Raw genomic sequence first — 27,288 nt, forward strand, 5'->3', positions numbered from 1 at the left:
TGTTCACTATTTTTCGGCCTGTCCTGACCCGTTTCGTCTTGAAATGAAGCCTGGACGATGTTTTTTAATTTTTAAAATTTTTTTGCATTTATGTTCGAATTTTCTAACTCGGGTCTGCTTTGAACAGACAGGAAGGAAATTATTTTTGTTCTCTATTTTTCGGCCTGTCCTGGCCCGTTTCGTCTTGAAACGAAGCCTGGATGATGTTTTTTAATTTTTAGAATTTTTTTGCATTTATTTTTGAATTCTGTAACTCGGGTCGGGTTCGAACGGATAGGAAAGAAATTTTTTTAATTCTCTATTTTTCGGCCTGTCTTCACCCGTTTCGTCTTGAAATGAAACATGGACGATGTTTTTTAATTTTTAGAATTTTTTTGCATTTATGTTTGAATTTTCTAACTCGGGGCGGGTTCGAACGGATTGGATTGAAATTTTCTTTGTTCTCTCTTTTTCGACCTGTCCTGACCCGTTTCGTCTTGAAATGAAGCCTGGATGATGTTTTTTAATTTTTAAAATTTTTTTGCATTTATTTTTGAATTTTCTAACTCGGGTCTGGTTCGAACGGATAGGGAGGATATTTTTTTTGTTCTCTATTTTTCGGCCTGTCCTGACCCGTTTCAACTTGAAATGAAGCCTGGACGATGTTTTTTAATTTTCAAAATTTTTTTGCATTTATTTTTGAATTTTCTAACTCGGGTCTGCTTTGAACGGATTGGAAGGAAATTATTTTTGTTCTCTCTTTTTCTGCCTGTCCTAGCCCGTTTCGTCTTGAAACGAAGCCTGGATGATGTTTCTCAATTTTTAGAATTTTTTTGCATTTATTTTTGAATTCTGTAACTCGGGTCTGGTTCGAACGGATAGGAAATAAATTTTTTTATTCTCTATTTTTCGGCCTGTCTTCACCAGTTTCGTCTTGAAATGAAACCTGGATGATGTTTTTTAATTTTTAGAATTTTTTTGCATTTACTTTTGAATTTTCTAACTCCGGTCGGGTTCGAACGAATGGGAAAGAAATTTTTTTTGTCCTCTATTTTTCGGCCTGTACTGACCCATTTCGTCCTGAAATTAAGCCGGGATGATGTTTTTTAATTTGTAGAATTTTTTTGCATTTATTTTTGAATTTTCTAACTCGGGTCTGGTTCGAACGTATAGGAAGGAAATTATTTTTGTTCTCTATTTTTCGGCCTGTTTTGGCCTGTTTCGTCTTGAAATGAAACCTGGATGATGTTTTTTATTTTTAAAACTTTTTTGCATTTATTTTTGTATTTTCTAACTCGTGTCGGGTTCGAACGGATAGGAAGGAAATTTTTTTTCTTCTCTATTTTTCGGCCTGTCTTCACCCGTTTTGTCGTGAAATGAAACCTGGATGATGTTTTATAATTTTTAGAATTTTTTTGCATTTATTTTTGAATTTTCTAACTCGGGTTGGGTTCGAACGGATAGGAAGGAAATTTTTTTTCTTCTCTATTTTTCGACATGTCTTCACTCGTTTCTTCTTGAAATGAAACCTGGATGATGTTTTTTAATTTTTAGAATTTTTTTTATTTGTTTTTGAATTTTCAAACTCGGGTCGGGTTCGAACGGATTTGAAGGAAATTATTTTTGTTCTCTATTTTTCGGCTTGTCCTTGTCCGTTTCGCCTTGAAATGAAGCCTGGATATTGTTTTTTAATTTTTAAAATTTTTTTGCATTTATTTTTGAATTTTGTAACTCGGGTCTGGTTCGAACGGATAGGCAGAAAATTTTTTTTCTTCTCTATTTTTCGGCCTGTCCTGGCCTGTTTCGTCTTGAAATGAAGCCTAGATGATGTTTTTTAATTTTTAGAATTTTTTTGCAGTTATTATTGAATTTTCTAACTCGAGTCTGCTTTGAACGGATAGAAAGGAAATTATTTTTGTTCTCTATTTTTCGGCCTGTCCTGGCCCGTTTCGTCTTGAAACGAAGCCTGGATGAAGTTTTGTAATTTTTGAAAATTTTTTTGCATTTATTTTTGAATTTTCTAACTCGGGTCAGGTTCGAACGGATAGGATGCGAAATTTTTTTTGTTCTCTATTTTTCGGCCTGTCCTAACCCGTTTCGTCTGGAAATGAAGCCTGGATGATGTTTTTTAATTTTTAAAATTTTTTTGCATTTATTTTTGAATTTTCTAACCCGGGTTGGGTTCGAACGGATAGGAATGAAATTTTTTTTGTTCTCTATTTTTCGGCCTGTACTGACCCGTTTCATATTGAAATGAAGCCTAGATGATGTTTTTTAATTTTTAAAATTTTTTTTCATTTTTTTTTGAATTTTCTAACTCGTGTCGGGTTCGAACGGATAGGAAATTTTTTTTTTATTCTCTATTTTTCGGCCTGTCATCACTCGTTTCGTTTTGAAGTTAAACCTGGATGATGTTTTTTAATTTTTAGAATTTTTTTGCATTTATTTTTGAATTTTCTAACTCGGGCCGGTTTCGAACGGATACGAAGGAAATTTTTTTTGGTCTCTATTTTTCGGCTTGTTCTGACCCGTTTCGTCTTGAAATGTAGCCCGGATGAAGTTTTTTAAATTTTAGAATTTTGTTGTATTTATATTTGAATTTTGTAACTAAGGCGGGTTTAAAATGGATAGGAAGGAAATTTTTTTTGTTTTCTATTTTTCGGCCTGTCCTGACCCGTTTCGTCTTGAAATGAAGCCTGGATGATGTTTTTTAATTTTTAAAATTTTTTTGCATTGATTTTTGAATTTTCTAACTCGGGTCAGGTTCGAACGGATAGGAATGAGATTTTTTTTGTTCTCTATTTTTCTGCCTGTCCTGACCCGTTTCGTCTTCAAATTAAGCCTGGATGATGTTTTTTAATTTTTAGAATTTTTTTGCATTTATTTTTGAATTTTCTAACTCGGATCTGGTTCGAACGGATAGGAAGAAAATTATTTTTGTTCTCTATTTTTCGGCCAGTCCTGGTCCGTTTCGTCCTGAAATGAGGCCTGGATGATGTTTTTTAATTTTTAAAATTTTTTTGCATTTACTTTTGACTTTTCTAACTCGGGTCAGGTTCGAACAGATAGGAATGAAATTTCTTTTGTTCTCTATTTTTAGGCCTATCATGACCCGTTTCATCTTGAAATGTAGCCCGGATGTTGTTTTTTAATTTTATCAATTTTTTTTGCATTTATTTTTTAATTTTCTAACTCGGGTCTGGTTTGAACGGATAGGAAGGAAATTATTTTTGTTCTCTATTTTTCGGACAGTCCTAGCCCGTTTCGTCTTGAAATGAAGCCCAGATGATGTTATTTAATTTTTAGAATTTTTTTGCATTTATTTTTTAATTCTGTAACTCGGGTCGGGTTCGAACGGATAGGAAAGAAATTTCTTTAATTGTCTATTTTTCAGCCTGTCTTCACCCGTTTCGTCTTGAAATGAAACATGGACGATGTTTTTTAATTTTTAGAATTTTTTTGCATTTTATATTTGAAATTTGTAAGTCGGGTCGGGTTCCAACGGATTGGAAGGAAATTTTTTTTGTTCTCTCTTTTTCGACCTGTCCTGACCCGTTTCGTCTTGAAATGAAACTTGGACGATGTTTTTTAATTTTTAAAATTTTTTTGCATTTATTTTTGAATTTTCTAAGTCGGGTCTAGTTCGAACGGATAGGGAGAAAATTTTTTTTGTTCTCTATTTTTTGGCCTGTCCTGACCCGTTTCGTCTTGAAATGAAGACTGGACGATGTTTTTTAATTTTTAGAATTTTTTTGCAGTTATTATTGAATTTTCTAACGCAGGTCTGCTTTGAACGGATAGAAAGGAAATTATTTTTGTTCTCTATTTTTCGGCCTGTCCTGGCCTGTTTCGTCTTGAAACGAAGCCTGGATGATGTTTTTTAATTTTTAGAATTTTTTTGCATTTATTTTTGAATTCTGTAACTCGGGTCGGGTTCGAACGGATAGGAAAGAAAATTTTTTTATTCTCTATTTTTCGGCCGGTCTTCACCCGTTTCGTCTCTAAATGAAACCTGGATGATGTTTTTTAATTTTTAGAATTTTTTTGCATTTATATATGAATTTTCTAACTCGGGTCTGGTTCGAACGGATAGGGAGGAAATTTTTTTTGTTCTCTATTTTTCGGCCTGTACTGACCCGTTTCGTTTTGAAATGAAGCTTGGACGATGTTTTTTAATTTTCAAAATTTTTTTGCATTTATTTTTGAATTTTCTAACTCGGGTTTACTTTGAACGGATTGGAAGGAAATTATTTTTGTTCTCTCTTTTTCGGCCTGTCCTGGCCCGTTTCGTCTTGAAACGAAGCCTGGATGATGTTTCTTAATTTTTAGAATTTTTTTGCATTTATTTTTGAATTCTGTAACTCGGGCCTGGTTTGAACGGATAGGAAAGTAAATTTTTTTATTCTCTATTTTTCGTCCTGTTCTCACCCGTTTCGTCTTGAAATGAAACCTGGATGATGTATTTTAATTTTTAGAATTTTTTTGCATTTACTTTTGAATTTTCTAACTCGGGTCGGGTTCGAACGAATGGGAAAGAAATTTTTTTTGTCCTCTATTTTTCGGCCTGTCCTGACCCGTTTCGTCCTGAAATTAAGCCTGGATGATGTTTTCTAATTTGTAGAATTTTTTTGCATTTATTTTTGAATTTTCTAACTCGGGTCTGGTTCGAACGGATAGGAAGGAAATTATGTTTGTTCTCTATTTTTCGGCCTGTTTTGGCCCGTTTCGTCTTGAAATGAAACTTGGATGATGTTTTTATCTTCTCTATTTGTCGGCCTATCTTTGCCCGTTTTGTCTTGAAATGAAACCTGGATGATATTTTATAATTTTTAGAATTTTTTTGCATTTATTTTTGAATTTTCTAACTCGGGTCGGGTTCGAACGGATAGGAAGGAAATTTTTTTTCTTCTCTATTTTTCGGCATGTCTTCACTCGTTTCTTCTTGAAATGAAACCTGGATGATGTTTTTTAATTTTTAGAATTTTTTTTATTTGTTTTTGAATTTTCTAACTCGGGTTGAGTTCGAACGGATAGGAAGGAAATTATTTTTGTTCTCTATTTTTCGGCTTGTCCTTGTCCGTTTCGCCTTGAAATGAAGCCTGGATATTGTTTTTTAATTTTTAAAATTTTTTTGCATTTATTTTTGAATTTTGTAACTCGGGTCGGGTTCGAACGGATAGGCAGAAATTTTTTTTTCTTCTCTATTTTTCGACCTGTCCTGGCCTGTTTCGTCTTGAAATGAAGCCTAGATAATGTTTTTTAATTTTTAGAATTTTTTTGCAGTTATTATTGAATTTTCTAACGCAGGTCTGCTTTGAACGGATAGAAAGGAAATTATTTTTGTTCTCTATTTTTCGGCCTGTCCTGGCCTGTTTCGTCTTGAAACGAAGCCTGGATGATGTTTTTTAATTTTTAGAATTTTTTTGCATTTATTTTTGAATTCTGTAACTCGGGTCGGGTTCGAACGGATAGGAAAGAAAACTTTTTTATTCTCTATTTTTCGGCCGGTCTTCACCCGTTTCGTCTCTAAATGAAACCTGGATGATGTTTTTTAATTTTTAGAATTTTTTTGCATTTATATTTGAATTTTCTAACTCGGGTCGGGTTCGAACGGATTGGAAGGAAATTTTTTTTGTTCTCTATTTTTCGACCTGTCCTGACCCGTTTCGTCTTGAAATGAAGCCTGGATGATATTTTTTAATTTTTAAAATTTTTTTGTATTTATTTTTGAATTTTCTTACTCGGGACTGGTTCGAACAGATAGGAAAGAAATTTTTTTTGTTATCTATTTTTCGGCCTGTCCTGGCCCGTTTCGTCTAGAAATAAAGCCGGGATGATGTTTTTTAATTTTTAAAATTTTTTGCATTTATTTTTGAATTTTCTAACTCGGGTCTACTTTGAAAGGATAGGAAGGAAATTACTTTTGTTCTCTATTTTTCGGCCTGTCCTTGCCCGTTTCGTCTTGGAATGAAGCCTGGATGATGTTTTTTAATTTTTAAAATTTTTTTTGCATTTATTTTTCAATTTTCTAACTCGGGTCGGGTTCGAACGGATAGGAAGTAAATTATTTTTCTTCTCTATTTTTCAGCCAGTCTTCACCCGTTTCATCTTGAAATGAAACCTGGTTGATTTTTTTTAATTTTTAGAATTTTTTTGCATTTATTTTTGAATTTTGTAACTCGGGTCGGATTCGAACGGATAGGAATGAAATTATTTTTGTTCTCTATTTTTCGGCCTGTTTTGTCCCGTTTCGTCTTGAAATTTAACCTGGATGATGTTTTTTAAGTTTTAAAATTATTTTACATTTATTTTTGAATTTTCTAACTCGGGTCGGGTTCGAACAGATAGGAAGGAAATTTTTTTTCTTCTCTATTTTTCAGCCTGTCCTGGCCTGTTTCGTCTTGAAACGAAGCCTGGATGATATTTTTTAATTTTTAGATTTTTTTTGCATTTATTTTTGAATTTTCTAACTCGAGTCGGATTCGAACGGATAGGAAGGAAATTATTTTTGTTCTCTATTTTTCGGCCTGTCCTTGCCCGTTTCGTCTTGGAATGAAGCCTAGATCATGTTTTTTAATTTTTAAAATTTTTTTGCATTTATTTTTTAATTTTCTAACTCGGGTAGGGTTCAAATGGATAAGAAGGAAATTATTTTTGTTCTCTATTTTTCGGCTTGTCCTTGTCCGTTTCGCCTTGAAATGAAGCCTGGATATTGTTTTTTTAATTTTTAAAATTTTTTTGTATTTATTTTTGAACTTTGTAACTCGGGTCGGGTTCGAACGGATAGGACGAAATTTTTTTTTCTTCTCTACTTTTCGGCCTGTCCTGGCCTGTTTCGTCTTGAAACGAAGCCTGGATGATGTTTTGTAATTTTTAGATTTTTTTTTGCATTTATTTTTGAATTTTCTAACTCGGGTCGGATTCGAACGGATAGGAAGGAAATTATTTTTGTTCTCTATTTTTCGGCCTGTCCTTGCCCGTTTCGTCTTGGAATGAAGCCTGGATGATGTTTTTTAATTTTTAAAATTTTTTTGCATTTATTTTTGAATTTTCTAACTCGGGTCGGGTTCAAACGGATAGGAAGGAAATTATTTTTGTTCTTTATTTTTCGGCCTGTCCTTGCCCGTTTCGTCTTGAAATGAAGCCTGGATGATGTTTTTTAATTTTTAAAATTTTTTTGCATTTATTTTCGAATTTTCTAACTCGGGTCGGGTTCGAACGGATAGGAAGGAAATTTTTTTTCCTCTCTATTTTTCGACCAGTCTTCACCCGTTTCGTCTTGAAATGAAACCTGGATGATGTTTTTTACTTTTTCGAATTTTTTTGCATTTATTTTTTAATTTTCTAACTCGGGTCGGGTTCGAACGGATAGAAAGGAAATTATTTTTGTTCACTATTTTTCAGCCTGTCATTGCCCGTTTCGTCTTGAAATGAAGCGTGGATGATGTTTTTTAATTTTTTAAATTTTTTTGCATTTATATTTGAATTTCCTAATTCGGGTCGGGTTTGAACGGATTAGAAGGAAATTATATTTGTTCCCTATTTTTCGACCTGTCCTTGCCCGTTTCGTCTTGAAATGAAACCTGGATGATGTTTTTTAATTTTTAAAATTTTTTTGCATTTATTTTTGAATTTTCTAACTCGGGTCGGGTTCGAACGGATAGGAAGAAAATTTTTTTTCTTCTCTATTTTTCAGCCAGTCTTCACCCGTTTCGTCTTGAAATGAAACTTGGATGATGTTTTTTTAATTTGTATAATTTTTTTGCATTTATTTCTGAATTTTCTAACTCGGGTCGGGTTCGAACGGATAGGAAGGAAATTATTTTTGTTCTCTACTTTTCGGCCTGTTTTGTCCCGTTTCATCTCGAAATGAAACCTGGATGATGTTTTTTAAGGTTTAAAATTTTTTTGCATTTATTTTTGAATTTTCTAACTCGGGTCAGGTTCGAATGGATAGGAAGGAAATTTTTTTTCTTCTCTATTTTCCGGCCTGTCTTCGCCCGTTTCGTCTTGAAATGAAACCTGGATGATGTTTTTTAATTTTTAGAATTTTTTTGCATTTATTTTTGAATTTTCTAACTCGGGTTGGGTTCGAACGGATAGGAAGGAAATTTTTTTTCTTCTCTATTTTTGGGCCTGTCTTCACCCGTTTCGTCTTGAAATGAAACCTGGATGATGTTTTTTAATTTTTAGAATTTTTTTGCATTTGTTTTTGAATTTTCTAACTCGGGTCGGGTTCGAACGGAAAGGAAGGAAATTTTTTTTCTTCCCTATTTTTTGGCCTGTCTTCACCCGTTTCATCTTGAAATGAAACCTGGATGATGTTTTTTAATTTTTAGAATTTTTTTTTATTTGTTTTTGAATTTTCTAACTCAGGTTGAGTTCGAACGGATAGGAAGGAATTTATTTTTGTTCTCTATTTTTCGGCTTGTCCTTGTCCGTTTCGCCTTGAAATGAAGCCTGGATATTGTTTTTTAATTTTTAAAATTTTTTTGCATTTATTTTTGAATTTTGTAACTCGGGTCAGGTTCGAACGGATAGGCAGAAAAATTTTTTTCTTCTCTATTTTTCGGCCTGTCCTGGCCTGTTTCGTCTTGAAATGAAGCCTAGATGATGTTTTTTAATTTTTAGAATTTTTTTGCAGTTATTATTGAATTTTCTAACGCAGGTCTGCTTTGAACGGATAGAAAGGAAATTATTTTTGTTCTCTATTTTTCGGCCTGTCCTGGCCTGTTTCGTCTTGAAACGAAGCCTGGATGATGTTTTTTAATTTTTAGAATTTTTTTGCATTTATTTTTGAATTCTGTAACTCGGGTCGGGTTCGAACGGATAGGAAATAAAATTTTTTTATTCTCTATTTTTTGGCCGGTCTTCACCCGTTTCGTCTCTAAATGAAACCTGGATGATGTTTTTTAATTTTTAGAATTTTTTTGCATTTATATTTGAATTTTCTAACTCGGGCCGGGTTCGAACGGATTGGAAGGAAATTTTTTTTGTTCTCTATTTTTCGACCTGTCCTGACCCGTTTCGTCTTGAAATGAAGCCTGGATGATGTTTTTTAATTTTTAAAATTTTTTTGTATTTATTTTTGAATTTTCTAACTCGGGACTGGTTCGAACAGATAGGAAAGAAATTTTTTTTGTTATCTATTTTTCGGCCTGTCCTAGCCCGTTTCGTCTTGAAATAAAGTCGGGTTGATATTTTTTAATTTTTAAAATTTTTTTGCATTTATTTTTGAATTTTCTAACTCGAGTCTGCTTTGAAAGGATAGGAAGGAAATTATTTTTGTTCTCTATTTTTCGGCCTGTCCTGCCCCGTTTCGTCTTGAAACGAGGCCTGGATGATGTTTTTTAATTTTTTGAATTTTTTTGCATTTATTTTTGAATTCTGCAACTCGGGTCTGGTTCGAACGAATAGGAAAGAAATTTTTTTTATTCTCTATTTTTCGGCCTGTCTTCACCCGTTTCGCCTTGAAATGAAACCTAGATGATGTTTTTTAATTTTTAGAATTTTTTTGCATTTATTTTTGAATTCTGTAACTCGGGTCGGGTTCGAACGGATAGTGAAAGTTCGAAAACGTGTACAAAACACCTTTGAACGTTTAGACCCCCAAATTACAACTTAACCAATTCAAGCAATATGTCAAACAACTAGTGTGCGGGAACTTAACATATGCTATAATATGAAATTGGTTAAAAACTATCTAAGCCAAAACAGAATAAAATCCACAGCAGATAATATAAAGGCAAAGATAGAGTGGAAGGAAGATGCAAACACAAAGACAACACGCGATGTGTTATCGAAGAGGAAACCGAAGCCCTCGGCGTAAAACCTCTCCGCCGCCCTCCAAGCGGTAAACAATCCACTAGAAAATACAGTTGGGATACAAGGACAGCAATAGACCCTCCAAGCCTAATCTACCCAGTGCACCTAAGCCCTCCAAGCTTCTTGCTCCAACGAGGTTGCGCCGAACTTTTTTCTTTTCTAGCTTCCCGGATTCCGCTACTAAACCGTAGCATCAACCAATGAAGATTGGTTCCTTCCTAACTGCTTCCCAGAAACCCAAACAGCTGTCTCACAATGATGATGATGGTGAGAACCAGGTTTGGTATAATGCCTCTCAAGGATTTGACAATGGACAGGAAGAGAGTTGAGGAATTTGAAGAGACTCTAAGGTATAGATTGTGGGTGAAACAATCTGTTTTTCTTTAGGGTTTCTCTCTCAAAATTCTCTCTGGAAGCTCTCTTTCAATCGTGGGTAAAAGGGGTATTTATACTGGAGTGGGAGAGGAATGTGAAACGTCAGGTTTTACAAAACAGGGGTGGCTCACGGCTCGACCTCGCGGCTTGACTAAGTCGCGAGATCCAGTCGCGAGTTAACCGTATAGCCAGTTGTCCTGTTTTGTCCTGTAGTGCTCCAGCTAGCATGACTGTTCATCTTCCAACATGCTTGGCACGTGTGCTGCTTCTGGCGGCTTGCAGCAGCGAGTCACCCGCGAGTCCCAGCCGCGAGTTTCTGTTTTCTTGCACACTCTTGAGCAATCTTCACTCTATCTCACTCACTACCCTTACAACAAACCCACCTAAATACAGGGTTACAAAATGCTGAATTACAAGCAAATTTGGCACGGAATAAAGCCAATTAGTTGGTTGAATAAATTCAACCTTAAAAATAGGAAAGTAAATTTTTTTATTCTCTATTTTTCGGCCTGTCTTCACCCGTTTCGTCTTGAAATGAAACCTGGATGATGTTTTTTCATTTTTAGAATTTTTTTACATTTATTTTTGAATTTTCTAGCTCGGGTCGGATTCGAACAAATAGGAAGGAAATTATTTTTGTTCTCTATTTTTCGGCCTGTTCTTGCCCGTTTCGTCTTGGAATGAAGCCTGGATGATGTTTTTTAATTTTTAAAATTTTTTTTGCATTTATTTTTGAATTTTCTAACTCGGGTCGGGTTCGAACGGATAGGAAGTAAATTATTTTTCTTCTCTATTTTTCAGCCAGTCTTCACCCGTTTCGTCTTGAAATGAAACCTGGATGATGTTTTTTTAATTTTTAGAATTTTTTTGCATTTATTTTTGAATTTTCTAACTCGGGTCGAATTCGAACGGATAGGAATGAAATTATTTTTGTTCTCTATTTTTCGGCCTGTTTTGTCCCGTTTCGTCTTGAAATTTAACCTGGATGATGTTTTTTAAGTTTTAAAATTATTTTACATTTATTTTTGAATTTTCTAACTCGGGTCGGGTTCGAACGGATAGGAAGGAAATTTTTTTTCTTCTCTATTTTTCGGCCTGTCTTGGCCTGTTTCGTCTTGAAACGAAGCCTGGATGATATTTTTAAATTTTTAGATTTTTTTTGCATTTATTTTTGAATTTTCTAACTCGAGTCGGATTCGAACGGATAGGAAGGAAATTATTTTTGTTCTCTATTTTTCGGCCTGTCCTTGCCCGTTTCGTCTTGGAATGAAGCCTAGATCATGTTTTTTAATTTTTAAAATTTTTTTGCATTTATTTTTTAATTTTCTAACTCGGGTAGGGTTCAAACGGATAGGAAGGAAATTATTTTTGTTCCCTATTTTTCGGCTTGTCCTTGTCCGTTTCGCCTTGAAATGAAGCATGGATATTGTTTTTTTAATTTTTAAAATTTTTTTGTATTTATTTTTGAACTTTGTAACTCGGGTCGGGTTCGAACGGATAGGACGAAATTTTTTTTTCTTCTCTACTTTTCGGCCTGTCCTGGCCTGTTTCGTCTTGAAACGAAGCCTGGATGATGTTTTGTAATTTTTAGATTTTTTTTTGCATTTATTTTTTAATTTTCTAACTCGGGTCGGGTTCGAACGGATAGGAAGGAAATTATTTTTGTTCACTATTTTTCAGCCTGTCATTGCCCGTTTCGTCTTGAAATGAAGCGTGGATGATGTTTTTTAATTTTTAAAATTTTTTTGCATTTATTTTTGAATTTCCTAACTCGGGTCGGGTTCGAACGGATAGGAAGGAAATTATTTTTGTTCTCTATTTTTCGGCCTGTCCTTGCCCGTTTCGTCTTGAAATGAAGCCTGGATGATGTCTTTTAATTTTTAAAATTTTTTTGCATTTATTTTCGAATTTTCTAACTCGGGTCGGGTTCGAACGGATAGGAAGGAAATTTTTTTTCCTCTCTATTTTTCGGCCAGTCTTCACCCGTTTCGTCTTGAAATGAAACCTGGATGATGTTTTTTACTTTTTCGAATTTTTTTGCATTTACTTTTTAATTTTCTAACTCGGGTCGGGTTCGAACGGATAGGAAGGAAATTATTTTTGTTCACTATTTTTCAGCCTGTCATTGCCCGTTTCGTCTTGAAATGAAGCGTGGATGATGTTTTTTAATTTTTAAAATTTTTTTGCATTTATTTTTGAATTTCCTAACTCGGGTCGGGTTTGAACGGATTGGAAGGAAATTATATTTGTTCCCTATTTTTCGACTTGTCCTTGCCCGTTTCGTCTTGAAATGAAGCCTGGATCATATTTTTTAATTTTTAAAATTTTTTTGCATTTATTTTTGAATTTTCTAACTCGGGTCGGGTTCGAACGGATAGCAAGAAAATTTTTTTTCTTCTCTATTTTTCAGCCAGTCTTCACCCGTTTCGTCTTGAAATGAAACTTGGATGATGTTTTTTTAATTTTTAGAATTTTTTTGCATTTATTTCTGAATTTTCTAACTCGGGTCGGGTTCGAACGGATTGGAAGGAAATTATTTTTGTTCTCTATTTTTCGGCCTGTTTTGTCCCGTTTCGTCTCGAAATGAAACCTGGATGATGTTTTTTAAGGTTTAGAATTTTTTTGCATTTGTTTTTGAATTTTCTAACTCGGGTCGGGTTCGAACGGAAAGGAAGGAAATTTTTTTTCTTCCCTATTTTTTAGCCTGTCTTCACCCGTTTCCTCTTGAAATGAAACCTGGATGATGTTTTTTAATTTTTAGAATTTTTTTGCATTTGTTTTTGAATTTTCTAACTCTGGTCGGGTTCGAACGGATAGGAAAGAAATTATTTTTGTTCACTATTTTTCAGCCTGTCATTGCCCGTTTCGTCTTGAAATGATGCCTGGATGATGTTTTTTAATTTTTAGAATTTTTTTGCATTTATTTTTGAATTTTCTAACTCGGGTCGGGATCAAACGGATACGAAGGAAATTATTTTTGTTCTCTATTTTTCGGCTTGTTCTTTCCCGTTTCGCCTTGAAATGAAGCCTGGATGATGTTTTTTAATTTTTACAATTTTTTTGCATTTATTTTTGAATTTTCTAACTCGGGTCGGGTTCGAACGGATAGGAAGGAAATTATTTTTGTTCCCTATTTTTCGGCTTGTCCTTGCCCGTTTCGTCTTGGAATGAAGTCTGGATGATGTTTTTTAATTTTTACAATTTTTTTGCATTTATTTTTGAATTTTCTAACTCGGGTCGAGTTCGAACGGATAGGAAGGAAATTATTTTTGTTCTCTATTTTTCGGCCTGTCCTTGCCAGTTTCGTCTTGAAATGAAGCCTGGATGATGTTTTTTAATTTTTAAAATTTTTTTGCATTTATTTTCGAATTTTCTAACTCGGGTCGGGTTCGAACGGATAGGAAGGAAATATTTTTTCCTCTCTATTTTTCGGCCAGTCTTCACCCGTTTCGTCTTGAAATGAAACCTGGTTGATGTTTTTTAGTTTTTCGAATTTTTTTGCATTTATTTTTTAATTTTCTAACTCGGGTCGGGTTCGAACGGATAGGAAGGAAATTATTTTTGTTCACTATTTTTCAGCCTGTCATTACCCGTTTCATCTTGAAATGAAGCGTGGATGATGTTTTTTAATTTTTTAAATTTTTTTGCATTTATTTATGAATTTCCTAACTCGGGTCGGGTTTGAACGGATTGGAAGGAAATTATATTTATTCCCTATTTTTCGACCTGTCCTTGCCCGTTTCGTCTCGAAATGAAGCCTGGATAATATTTTTTAATTTTTAAAATTTTTTTGCATTTATTTTTGAATTTTCTAACTCGGGTCGGGTTCGAACGGATAGGAAGAAAATTTTTTTTCTTCTCTATTTTTCAGCCAGTCTTCACCCGTTTTGTCTTGAAATGAAACTTGGATGATGTTTTTTTAATTTTTAGAATTTTTTTGCATTTATTTCTGAATTTTCTAACTCGGGTCGGGTTCGAACGGATAGGAAGTAAATTATTTTTGTTCTCTATTTTTCGGCCTGTTTTGTCCCGTTTCGTCTCGAAATGAAACCTGGATGATGTTTTTTAAGGTTTTGAATTTTTTTGCATTTGTTTTTGAATTTTCTAACTCGGGTCGGGTTCGAACGGAAATGAAGGAAATTTTTTTTCTTCCCTATTTTTTGGCCTGTCTTCACCCGTTTCGTCTTGAAATGAAACCTGGATGATGTTTTTTAATTTTTAGAATTTTTTTGCATTTGTTTTTGAATTTTCTAACTCTGGTCGGGTTCGAACGGATAGGAAAGAAATTATTTTTGTTCACTATTTTTCAGCCTGTCATTGCCCGTTTCCTCTTGAAATGATGCCTGGATGATGTTTTTTAATTTTTAGAATTTTTTTGCATTTATTTTTGAATTTTCTAACTCGGGTCGGGATCGAACGGATACGAAGGAAATTATTTTTGTTCTCTATTTTTCGGCTTGTTCTTTCCCGTTTCACCTTGAAATGAAGCCTGGATGATGTTTTTTAATTTTTACAATTTTTTTGCATTTATTTTTGAATTTTTTAGCTCGGGTCGGGTTCGAACGGATAGGAAGGAAATTATTTTTGTTCTCTATTTTTCGGCTTGTCCTTGCCCGTTTCGTCTTGGAATGAAGCCTGGAAGATGTTTTTTAATTTTTACAATTTTTTTGCATTTATTTTTGAATTTTCTAACTCGGGTCGGGTTCGAACGAATAGGAAGGAAATTATTTTTGTTCTCTATTTTTCGGCCTGTCCTTGCCCGTTTCGTCTTGAAATGAAGCCTGGATGATGTTTTTTAATTTTTAAAATTTTTTTGCATTTATTTTCGAATTTTCTAACTCGGGTCGGGTTCGAACGGATAGGAAGGAAATATTTTTTCCTCTCTATTTTTCGGCCAGTCTTCACCCGTTTCGTCTTGAAATGAAACCTGGATGATGTTTTTTAGTTTTTCGAATTTTTTTGCATTTATTTTTTAATTTTCTAACTCGGGTCGGGTTCGAACGGATAGGAAGGAAATTATTTTTGTTCTCTATTTTTCGGCCTGTCCTTGCCCGTTTCGTCTTGGAATGAAGCCTGGATGATGTTTTTTAATTTTTAAAATTTTTTTGCATTTATTTTTGAATTTTCTAACTCGGGTCGGGTTCGAACGGATAGGAAGGAAATTATTTTTGTTCTCTATTTTTCGGCCTGTCCTTGCCCGTTTCGTCTTGAAATGAAGCCTGGATGATGTTTTTTAATTTTTAAAATTTTTTTGCATTTATTTTCGAATTTTCTAACTCGGGTCGGGTTCGAACGGATAGGAAGGAAATATTTTTTCCTCTCTATTTTTCGGCCAGTCTTCACCCGTTTCGTCTTGAAATGAAACCTGGATGATGTTTTTTAGTTTTTCGAATTTTTTTGCATTTATTTTTTAATTTTTTAACTCGGGTAGGGTTCGAACGGATAGGAAGGAAATTATTTTTGTTCTCTATTTTTCGGTTTGTCCTTGCCCGTTTCGTCTTGGAATGAAGTCTGGATGATGTTTTTTAATTTTTACAATTTTTTTGCATTTATTTTTGAATTTTCTAACTCGGGTCGGGTTCGAACGGATAGGAAGGAAATTATTTTTGTTCTCTATTTTTCGGCCTGTCCTTGCCAGTTTCGTCTTGAAATGAAGCCTGGATGATGTTTTTTAATTTTTAAAATTTTTTTGCATTTATTTTCGAATTTTCTAACTCGGGTCGGGTTTGAACGGATTGGAAGGAAATTATATTTGTTCCCTATTTTTCGTCCTGTCCTTGCCCGTTTCGTCTCGAAATGAAGCCTGGATGATATTTTTTAATTTTTTTGCATTTATTTTGAATTTTCTAACTCGGGTCGGGTTCGAACGGATAGGAAGAAAATTTTTTTTCTTCTCTATTTTTCAGCCAGTCTTCACCCGTTTCGTCTTGAAATGAAACTTGGATGATGTTTTTTTAATTTTTAGAATTTTTTTGCATTTATTTCTGAATTTTCTAACTCGGGTCGGGTTCGAACGTATAGGAAGAAAATTATTTTATTTCTCTATTTTTTGGCCTGTTTTGTCCCGTTTCGTCTCGAAATGAAACCTGGATGATGTTTTTTAAGGTTTCAATTTTTTTTGCATTTCTTTTGAATTTTCTAACTCGGGTCAGGTTCGAACGGATATGAAGGAAATTTTTTTCTTCTCTATTTTTCGACCTGTCTTCGCCTGTTTCGTCTTGAAATGAAACCTGGATGATATTTTTTAATTTTTAGAATTTTTTTGCATTTATTTTTGAATTTTCTAACTCGGGTCGGGTTCGAACGGAAAGGAAGGAAATTTTTTTTCTTCTCTATTTTTTGGCCTGTCTTCACCCGTTTCGTCTTGAAATGAAACCTGGATGATGTTTTTTAATTTTTAGAATTTTTTTGCATTTGTTTTTGAATTTTCTAACTCTGGTCGGGTTCGAACGGATAGGAAGGAAATTATTTTTGTTCTCTATTTTTCGGCCTGTCATTGCCCGTTTCGTCTTGAAATGAAGCCTGGATGATGTTTTTTAATTTTTAGAATTTTTTTTGCATTTATTTTTGAATTTTCTAACTCGGGTCGGGTTCGAACGGATTGGAAGGAAATTATATTTGTTCCCTATTTTTCGACCTGTCCTTGCCCGTTTCGTCTTGAAATGAAGCCTGGATGATGTTTTTAAATTTTTTAAATTTATTTGCATTTATTTTTTAATTTTCTAACTCGGGTCGGGTTCGAACGGATACGAAGGAAATTATTTTTGTTCTCTATTTTTCGGCTTGTCCTTTCCCGTTTCGCATTGAAATGAAGCCTGGATGATGTTTTTTAATTTTTAAAATTTTTTTGCATTTATTTTCGAAATTTCTAACTCGGGTCGGGTTCAAACGGATAGGAAGTAAATTTTTTTTCTTCTCTATTTTTCGGCCTGTCTTCACCCGTTTCGTCTTGAAATGAAACCTGGATGATGTTTTTTAATTTTTACAATTTTTTTGCATTTATTTTTTAATTTTCTAACTCGGGTTGGGTTCGAACGGATAGGAAGGAAATTTTTTTTCTTCTCTATTTTTGGGCCTGTCTTCACCCGTTTCGTCTTGAAATGAAACCTGGATGATGTTTTTTAATTTTTAGAATTTTTTTTTATTTGTTTTTGAATTTTCTAACTCGGGTCGGGTTCGAACGGAAAGGAAGGAAATTTTTTTTCTTCCCTATTTTTTGGCCTGTCTTCACCCGTTTCATCTTGAAATGAAACCTGGATGATGTTTTTTTAATTTTTAGAATTTTTTTTTATTTGTTTTTGAATTTTCTAACTCGGGTTGAGTTCGAACGGATAGGAAGGAATTTATTTTTGTTCTCTATTTTTCGGCTTGTCCTTGTCCGTTTCGCCTTGAAATGAAGCCTGGATATTGTTTTTTAATTTTTAAAATTTTTTTGCATTTATTTTTGAATTTTGTAACTCGGGTCGGGTTCGAACGGATAGGCAGGAAATTTTTTTTCTTCTCTATTTTTCGGCCTGTCCTGGCCTGTTTCGTCCTAAAACGAAGCCTGGATGATGTTTTTTAATTTTTAAAATTTTTTTGCATTTATTATTGAATTTTCTAACTCGGGTCGGGTTCGAACGGATAGGAAGGAAATTATTTTTGTTCTCTATTTTTCGGCCTGTCCTTGCCCGTTTCGTCTTGGAATGAAGCCTGGACGATGTTTTTTAATTTTTAAAATTTTTTGGCATTTATTTTTGAATTTTCTAACTCGGGTCGGGTTCGAACGGATAAGAAGGAAATTATTTTTGTTCACTATTTTTCAGCCTGTCATTATCCGTTTCGTCTTGAAATGAAGCGTGGATGATGTTTTTTAATTTTTTCAATTTTTTTGCATTTATTTTTGAATTTTCTAACTCGGGTCGGGTTCGAACGGATTGGAAGGAAATTATATTTGTTCCCTATTTTTCGACCTGTCCTTGCCCGTTTCGTCTTGAAATGAAGCCTGGATGATGTTTTTTAATTTTTTTTAACTTTTTTGCATTTATTTTTGAATTTTCTAACTCGGGTCGGGTTCGAACGGATAGGAAGGAAATTATTTTTGTTCTCTTTTTTTCGGCTTGTCCTTTCCCGTTTCGCCTTGAAATGAAGCCTGGATGATGTTTTTTAATTTTTAAAATTTTTTTACATTTATTTTCGAATTTTCTAACTCGGGTCGGGTACGAACGGATAGGAAGGAAATTTTTTTTGTTCTCTATTTTTCGGCCTGTCTTCACCCGTTTCGTGTTGAAATGAAACTTGGATGATGTTTTTTAATTTTTAGAATTTTTTTTGCATTTGTTTTTGAATTTTCTAAATCGGGTCGGGCTCGAACGGATAGGAAGGAAATTATTTTTGTTCTCTATTTTTCGGCCTGTTTTGGCCCGTTTCGTCTTGAAATGAAACCTGGATGATTTTTTTAATGTTTAAAATTTTTTCGCAATTATTTTTTAATTTTCGAACTCGGGTCGGGTTCGAACGGATAGGAAGAAAATTTTTCTTCCTCTCTATTTTTCGGCCTGTCCTGGCCCGTTTCGTCTTGAAACGAAGCCTGGATGATGTTTTTTAATTTTTAGAATTTTTTTGCATTTATTATTGAATTTTCTAACTCGGGTCGGGTTCGAACGGATAGGAAGGAAATTATTTTTGTTCTCTATTTTTCGGCCTGTCCTTGCCCATTTCGTCTTGGAATGAAGCCTGGACGATGTTTTTTAATTTTTAAAATTTTTTGGCATTTATTTTTGAATTTTGTAACTCGGGTCGGGTTCGAACGGATTGGAAAGAAATTATATTTGTTCCCTATTTTTCGACCTGTCCTTGCCCGTTTCGTCTTGAAATGAAGCCTGGATGATGTTTTTACATTTTTTTTTAACTTTTTTGCATTTATTTTTGAATTTTCTAACTCGGGTTGGGTTCGAACGGATAGGAAGGAAATTATTTTTGTTCTCTATTTTTCGGCCTGTCCTTGCCCGTTTTGTCTTGGAATGAAGCCTGGATGATGTTTTTTAATTTTTAAAATTTTTTTGCATTTATTTTTGAATTTTCTAACTTAGGTCGGGTTTGAACGGATAGGAAGTAAATTATTTTTCTTCTCTATTTTTCAGCCAGTCTTCACCCGTTTCGTCTTGAAATGAAACCTGGATGATGTTTTTTTAATTTTTAGATTTTTTTTGCATTTATTTTTGAATTTTCTAACTCGGGTCGGATTCGAACGGATAGGAATGAAATTATTTTTGTTCTCTATTTTTCGGCCTGTTTTGTCCCGTTTCGTCTTGAAATTTAACCTGGACGACGTTTTTTAAGTTTTAAAATTATTTTACATTTATTTTTGAATTTTCTAACTCGGGTCGGGTTCGAACGGATAGGAAGGAAATTTTTTTTCTTCTCTATTTTTCGGCCTGTCCTGGCCTGTTTCGTCTTGAAACGAAGCCTGGATGATATTTTTTAATTTTTAGATTTTTTTTGCATTTATTTTTGAATTTTCTAACTCGGGTCGAATTCGAACGGATAGGAAGGAAATTATTTTTGTTCTCTATTTTTTGGCCTGTCCTTACCCGTTTCTTCTTGGAATGAAGTCTAGATCATGTTTTTTAATTTTTAAAATTTTTTTGCATTTATTTTTTTATTTTCTAACTCGGGTCGGATTCAAACGGATAGGAAGGAAATTATTTTTGTTCTCTATTTTTTGGCTTGTCCTTGTTCGTTTCGCCTTGAAATGAAGCATGGATATTGTTTTTTTAATTTTTAAAATTTTTTTGCATTTATGTTTAAACTTTGTAACTCGGGTCGGGTTCGAACGGATTGGACGAAATTTTTTTTTCTTCTCTACTTTGCGGCCTGTCCTGGCCTGTTTCGTCTTGAAACGAAGCCTGGATGATGTTTTGTAAATTTTAGATTTTTATTTGCATTTATTTTTGAATTTTCTAAATCGGGTCGGATTCGAACGGATAGGAAGGAAATTATTTTTGTTCTCTATTTTTCGGCCTGTCCTTACCCGTTTCGTCTTGGAATGAAGTCTAGATCATGTTTTTTAATTTTTAAAATTTTTTTGCATTTATTTTTTAATTTTCTAACTCGGGTCGGATTCAAACGGATAGGAAGGAAATTATTTTTGTTCTCTATTTTTTGGCTTGTCCTTGTTCGTTTCGCCTTGAAATTATGCATGGATATTGTTTTTTTAATTTTTAAAATTTTTTTGCATTTATTTTTAAACTTTGTAACTCGGGTCGGGTTCGAACGGATAGGACGAAATTTTCTTTTCTTCTCTACTTTGCGGCCTGTCCTGGCCTGTTTCGTCTTGAAACGAAGCCTGGATGATGTTTTGTAAATTTTAGATTTTTATTTGCATTTATTTTTGAATTTTCTAAATCGGGTCGGATTCGAACGGATAGGAAGGAAATTATTTTTGTTCTCTATTTTTCGGCCTGTCCTTGCCCGTTTCGTCTTGGAATGAAGCCTGGATGATGTTTTTTAATTTTTAAATTTTTTTTGCATTTATTTTTGAATTTTCTAACTCGGCTCGGGTTCGAATGGATAGGAAGGAAATTATTTTTGTTCTCTATTTTTCGGCCTGTCCTTGCCCGTTTCGTCTTGGAATGAGGCCTGGATGATGTTTTTTTAATTTTTAAAATTTTTCTTCATTTATTTTCGAATTTTCTAACTCGGGTCGGGTTCGAACGGATAGGAAGGAAATTTTTTTTCCTCTCTATTTTTCGGCTAGTCTTCACCCGTTTCGTCTTGAAATGAAACCTGGATGACGTTTTTTAGTTTTTCGAATTTTTTTGCATTTATTTTTTAATTTTCTAACTCGGGTCGGGTTCGAACGGATAGGAAGGAAATTATTTTTGTTCACTATTTTTCAGCCTGTCATTGCCCGTTTCGTCTTGAAATGAAGCGTGGATGATGTTTTTTAATTTTTTAAGTTTTTTTGTATTTATTTTTGAATTTCCTAACTCGGGTCGGGTTTGAACGGATTGGAAGGAAATTATATTTGGTCCCTATTTTTCGACCTGTCCTTGCCCGTTTCGTCTTGAAATGAAGCCTGGATCATATTTTTTAATTTTTAAAATTTTTTTGCATTTATTTTTGAATTTTCTAACTCGGGTCGGGTTCGAACGGATAGGAAGGAAATTTTTTTTGTTCTCTATTTTTTGGCCTGTCTTCACCCGTTTCGTCTTGAAATGAAACCTGGATGATGTTTTTTTTGCATTTTTTTTGAATTTTCTAACTCTGGTCGGGTTCGAACGGATAGGAAGGAAATTATTTTTGTTCACCATTTTTCAGCCTATCATTGCCCGTTTCGTCTTGAAATGAAGCCTGGATGATGTTTTTTGATTTTTAGAATTTTTTTGCTTTTATTTTTTAATTTTCTAACTCGGGTCGGGTTCGAACGGATTGGAAGGAAATTATATTTGTTCCCTATTTTTCGACCTGTCCCTGTCCGTTTCGTCTTGAAATGAAGCCTGTATGATGTATTTAAATTTTTTAAATTTATTTGCATTTATTTTTTAATTTTCTAACTCGGGTCGGGTTCGAACGGATACGAAGGAAATTATTTTTGTTCTCTATTTTTCGGCTTGTCCTTTCCCGTTTCGCATTGAAATGAAGCCTGGATGATGTTTTTTAATTTTTAAAATTTTTTTGCATTTATTTTCGAAATTTCTAACTCGCGTCGGGTTCAAACGGATAGGAAGTAAATTTTTTTTCTTCTCTATTTTTCGGCCTGTCTTCACCCGTTTCGTCTTGAAATGAAACCTGGATGATGTTTTTTAATTTTTACAATTTTTTTGCAATTGTTTTTGAATTTTCTAAATCCGGTCGGGTTCGAACGGATAGGAAGGAAATTATTTTTGTTCTCAATTTTTCGGCTTGTCCTTGCCCGTTTCACCTTGAAATGAAGCATGGCTGATGTTTTTTAATTTTTAAAATTTTTTTGCATTTATTTTTGAATTTTCTAACTCGGGTCGGGTACGAACGGATAGGAAGGAAATTTTTTTTGTTCTCTATTTTTCGGCCTGTCTTCACCCGTTTCGTCTTGAAATGAAACTTGGATGATGTTTTTTAATTTTTAGAATTTTTTTGCATTTATTTTTGAATTTTCTAACTCGGGTCGGATTCGAACGGATAGGAAGGAAATTATTTTTGTTCTCTATTTTTCGGCCTGTCCTTGCCCGTTTCGTCTTGGAATGAATCCTGGATGATGTTTTTTAGTTTTTAAAATTTTTTTGCATTTATTTTTGAATTTTTTAACTCGGGACGGGTTCGAACGGATAGGAAGGAAATTATTTTTGTTCTCTATTTTTCGGCCTGTCCTTGCCCGTTTCGTCTTTAAATGAAGCCTGGATGATGTTTTTTAATTTTTAAAATTTTTTTGCATTTATTTTCGAATTTTCTAACTCGGGTCGGGTTCGAACGGATAGGAAGGAAATATTTTTTCCTCTCTATTTTTCGGCCAGTCTTCACCCGTTTCGTCTTGAAATGAAACCTGGATGATGTTTTTTAGTTTTTCGAATTTTTTTGCATTTATTTTTTAATTTTCTAACTCGGGTCGGGTTCGAACGGATAGGAAGGAAATTATTTTTGTTCTCTATTTTTCAGCCTGTTTTGTCCCGTTTCGTCTCGAAATGAAACCTGGATGATGTCTTTTAAGGTTTAAAATTTTTTTGCATTTATTTTTGAATTTTCTAACTCGGGTCAGGTTCGAACGGATAGGAAGGAAATTTTTTTTCTTCTCTATTTTTCGGCCTGTCTTCGCCCGTTTCGTCTTGAAATGAAACCTGGATGATGTTTTTTAATTTTTAGAATTTTTTTGCATTTATTTTTGAATTTTCTAACTCGGGTCTGGTTCGAACGGATAGGAAGGAAATTTTTTTTCTTCTCTATTTTTTGGCCTGTCTTCACCCGTTTCGTCTTGAAATGAAACCTGGATGATGTTTTTTAGTTTTTCGAATTTTTTTGCATTTATTTTTTAATTTTCTAACTCGGGTCGGGTTCGAACGGATAGGAAGGAAATTATTTTTGTTCACTATTTTTCAGCCTGTCATTGCCCGTTTCGTCTTGAAATGAAGCGTGGATGATGTTTTTTAATTTTTAAAATTTTTTTGCATTTATTTATGAATTTCCTAACTCGGGTCGGGTTTGAACGGATTGGAAGGAAATTATATTTATTCCCTATTTTTCGACCTGTCCTTGCCCGTTTCGTCTCGAAATGAAGCCTGGATAATATTTTTTAATTTTTAAAATTTTTTTGCATTTATTTTTGAATTTTCTAACTCGGGTCGGGTTCGAACGGATAGGAAGAAAATTTTTTTTCTTCTCTATTTTTCAGCCAGTCTTCACCCGTTTTGTCTTGAAATGAAACTTGGATGATGTTTTTTTAATTTTTAGAATTTTTTTGCATTTATTTCTGAATTTTCTAACTCGGGTCGGGTTCGAACGGATAGGAAGTAAATTATTTTTGTTCTCTATTTTTCGGCCTGTTTTGTCCCGTTTCGTCTCGAAATGAAACCTGGATGATGTTTTTTAAGGTTTTGAATTTTTTTGCATTTGTTTTTGAATTTTCTAACTCGGGTCGGGTTCGAACGGAAAGGAAGGAAATTTTTTTTCTTCCCTATTTTTTGGCCTGTCTTCACCCGTTTCATCTTGAAATGAAACCTGGATGATGTTTTTTAATTTTTAGAATTTTTTTGCATTTGTTTTTGAATTTTCTAACTCTGGTCGGGTTCGAACGGATAGGAAAGAAATTATTTTTGTTCACTATTTTTCAGCCTGTCATTGCCCGTTTCCTCTTGAAATGATGCCTGGATGATGTTTTTTAATTTTTAGAATTTTTTTGCATTTATTTTTGAATTTTCTAACTCGGGTCGGGATCGAACGGATACGAAGGAAATTATTTTTGTTCTCTATTTTTCGGCTTGTTCTTTCCCGTTTCACCTTGAAATGAAGCCTGGATGATGTTTTTTAATTTTTACAATTTTTTTGCATTTATTTTTGAATTTTCTAACCCGGGTCGGGTTCGAACGGATAGGAAGGAAATTATTTTTGTTCTCTATTTTTCGGCTTGTCCTTGCCCGTTTCGTCTTGGAATGAAGCCTGGATGATGTTTTTTAATTTTTACAATTTTTTTGCATTTATTTTTGAATTTTCTAACTCGGGTCGGGTTCGAACGAATAGGAAGGAAATTATTTTTGTTCTCTATTTTTCGGCCTGTCCTTGCCAGTTTCGTCTTGAAATGAAGCCTGGATGATGTTTTTTAATTTTTAAAATTTTTTTGCATTTATTTTCGAATTTTCTAACTCGGGTCGGGTTCGAACGGATAGGAAGGAAATATTTTTTCCTCTCTATTTTTCGGCCAGTCTTCACCTGTTTCGTCTTGAAATGAAACCTGGATGATGTTTTTTAGTTTTTCGAATTTTTTTGCATTTATTTTTTAATTTTCTAACTCGGGTCGGGTTCGAACGGATAGGAAGGAAATTATTTTTGTTCTCTATTTTTCGGCTTGTCCTTGCCCGTTTCGTCTTGGAATGAAGCCTGGATGATGTTTTTTAATTTTTAAAATTTTTTTGCATTTATTTTTGAATTTTCTAACTCGGGTCGGGTTCGAACGGATAGGAAGGAAATTATTTTTGTTCTCTATTTTTCGTCCTGACCTTGCCAGTTTCGTCTTGAAATGAAGCCTGGATGATGTTTTTTAATTTTTAAAATTTTTTTGCATTTATTTTCGAATTTTCTAACTCGGGTCGGGTTCGAACGGATAGGAAGGAAATATTTTTTCCTCTCTATTTTTCGGCCAGTCTTCACCCGTTTCGTCTTGAAATGAAACCTGGATGATGTTTTTTAGTTTTTCGAATTTTTTTGCATTTATTTTTTAATTTTTTAACTCGGGTAGGGTTCGAACGGATAGGAAGGAAATTATTTTTGTTCTCTATTTTTCGGTTTGTCCTTGCCCGTTTCGTCTTGGAATGAAGTCTGGATGATGTTTTTTAATTTTTACAATTTTTTTGCATTTATTTTTGAATTTTCTAACTCGGGTCGGGTTCGAACGGATAGGAAGGAAATTATTTTTGTTCTCTATTTTTCGGCCTGTCCTTGCCAGTTTCGTCTTGAAATGAAGCCTGGATGATGTTTTTTAATTTTTAAAATTTTTTTGCATTTATTTTCGAATTTTCTAACTCGGGTCGGGTTTGAACGGATTGGAAGGAAATTATATTTGTTCCCTATTTTTCGTCCTGTCCTTGCCCGTTTCGTCTCGAAATGAAGCCTGGATGATATTTTTTAATTTTTTTGCATTTATTTTTGAATTTTCTAACTCGGGTCGGGTTCGAACGGATAGGAAGAAAATTTTTTTTCTTCTCTATTTTTCAGCCAGTCTTCACCCGTTTCGTCTTGAAATGAAACTTGGATGATGTTTTTTTAATTTTTAGAATTTTTTTGCATTTATTTCTGAATTTTCTAACTCGGGTCGGGTTCGAACGTATAGGAAGAAAATTATTTTATTTCTCTATTTTTTGGCCTGTTTTGTCCCGTTTCGTCTCGAAATGAAACCTGGATGATGTTTTTTAAGGTTTCAATTTTTTTTGCATTTCTTTTGAATTTTCTAACTCGGGTCAGGTTCGAACGGATATGAAGGAAATTTTTTTCTTCTCTATTTTTCGACCTGTCTTCGCCTGTTTCGTCTTGAAATGAAACCTGGATGATGTTTTTTAATTTTTAGAATTTTTTTGCATTTATTTTTGAATTTTCTAACTCGGGTCGGGTTCGAACGGAAAGGAAGGAAATTTTTTTTCTTCTCTATTTTTTGGCCTGTCTTCACCCGTTTCGTCTTGAAATGAAACCTGGATGATGTTTTTTAATTTTTAGAATTTTTTTGCATTCGTTTTTGAATTTTCTAACTCTGGTTGGGTTCGAACGGATAGGAAGGAAATTATTTTTGTTCACTATTTTTCAGCCTGTCATTGCCCGTTTCGTCTTGAAATGAAGCCTGGATGATGTTTTTTAATTTTTAGAATTTTTTTGCATTTATTTTTGAATTTTCTAACTCGGGTCGGGTTCGAACGGATTGGAAGGAAATTATATTTGTTCCCTATTTTTCGACCTGTCCTTGCCCGTTTCGTCTTGAAATGAAGCCTGGATGATGTTTTTAAATTTTTTAAATTTATTTGCATTTATTTTTTAATTTTCTAACTCGGGTCGGGTTCGAACGGATACGAAGGAAATTATTTTTGTTCTCTATTTTTCGGCTTGTCCTTTCCCGTTTCGCATTGAAATGAAGCCTGGATGATGTTTTTTAATTTTTAAAATTTTTTTGCATTTATTTTCGAAATTTCTAACTCGGGTCGGGTTCAAACGGATAGGAAGTAAATTTTTTTTCTTCTCTATTTTTCGGCCTGTCTTCACCCGTTTCGTCTTGAAATGAAACCTGGATGATGTTTTTTAATTTTTACAATTTTTTTGCATTTATTTTTTAATTTTCTAACTCGGGTTGGGTTCGAACGGATAGGAAGGAAATTTTTTTTCTTCTCTATTTTTGGGCCTGTCTTCACCCGTTTCGTCTTGAAATGAAACCTGGATGATGTTTTTTAATTTTTAGAATTTTTTTTTATTTGTTTTTGAATTTTCTAACTCGGGTCGGGTTCGAACGGAAAGGAAGGAAATTTTTTTTCTTCCCTATTTTTTGGCCTGTCTTCACCCGTTTCATCTTGAAATGAAACCTGGATGATGTTTTTTAATTTTTAGAATTTTTTTTTATTTGTTTTTGAATTTTCTAACTCGGGTTGAGTTCGAACGGATAGGAAGGAATTTATTTTTGTTCTCTATTTTTCGGCTTGTCCTTGTCCGTTTCGCCTTGAAATGAAGCCTGGATATTGTTTTTTAATTTTTAAAATTTTTTTGCATTTATTTTTGAATTTTGTAACTCGGGTCGGGTTCGAACGGATAGGCAGGAAATTTTTTTTCTTCTCTATTTTTCGGCCTGTCCTGGCCTGTTTCGTCCTAAAACGAAGCCTGGATGATGTTTTTTAATTTTTAAAATTTTTTTGCATTTATTATTGAATTTTCTAACTCGGGTCGGGTTCGAACGGATAGGAAGGAAAT

This window comes from Quercus robur, chromosome 10 (genome assembly GCF_932294415.1).
Source record: "Quercus robur chromosome 10, dhQueRobu3.1, whole genome shotgun sequence".
In the NCBI taxonomy this organism is placed as follows: Eukaryota; Viridiplantae; Streptophyta; class Magnoliopsida; order Fagales; family Fagaceae; genus Quercus; species Quercus robur.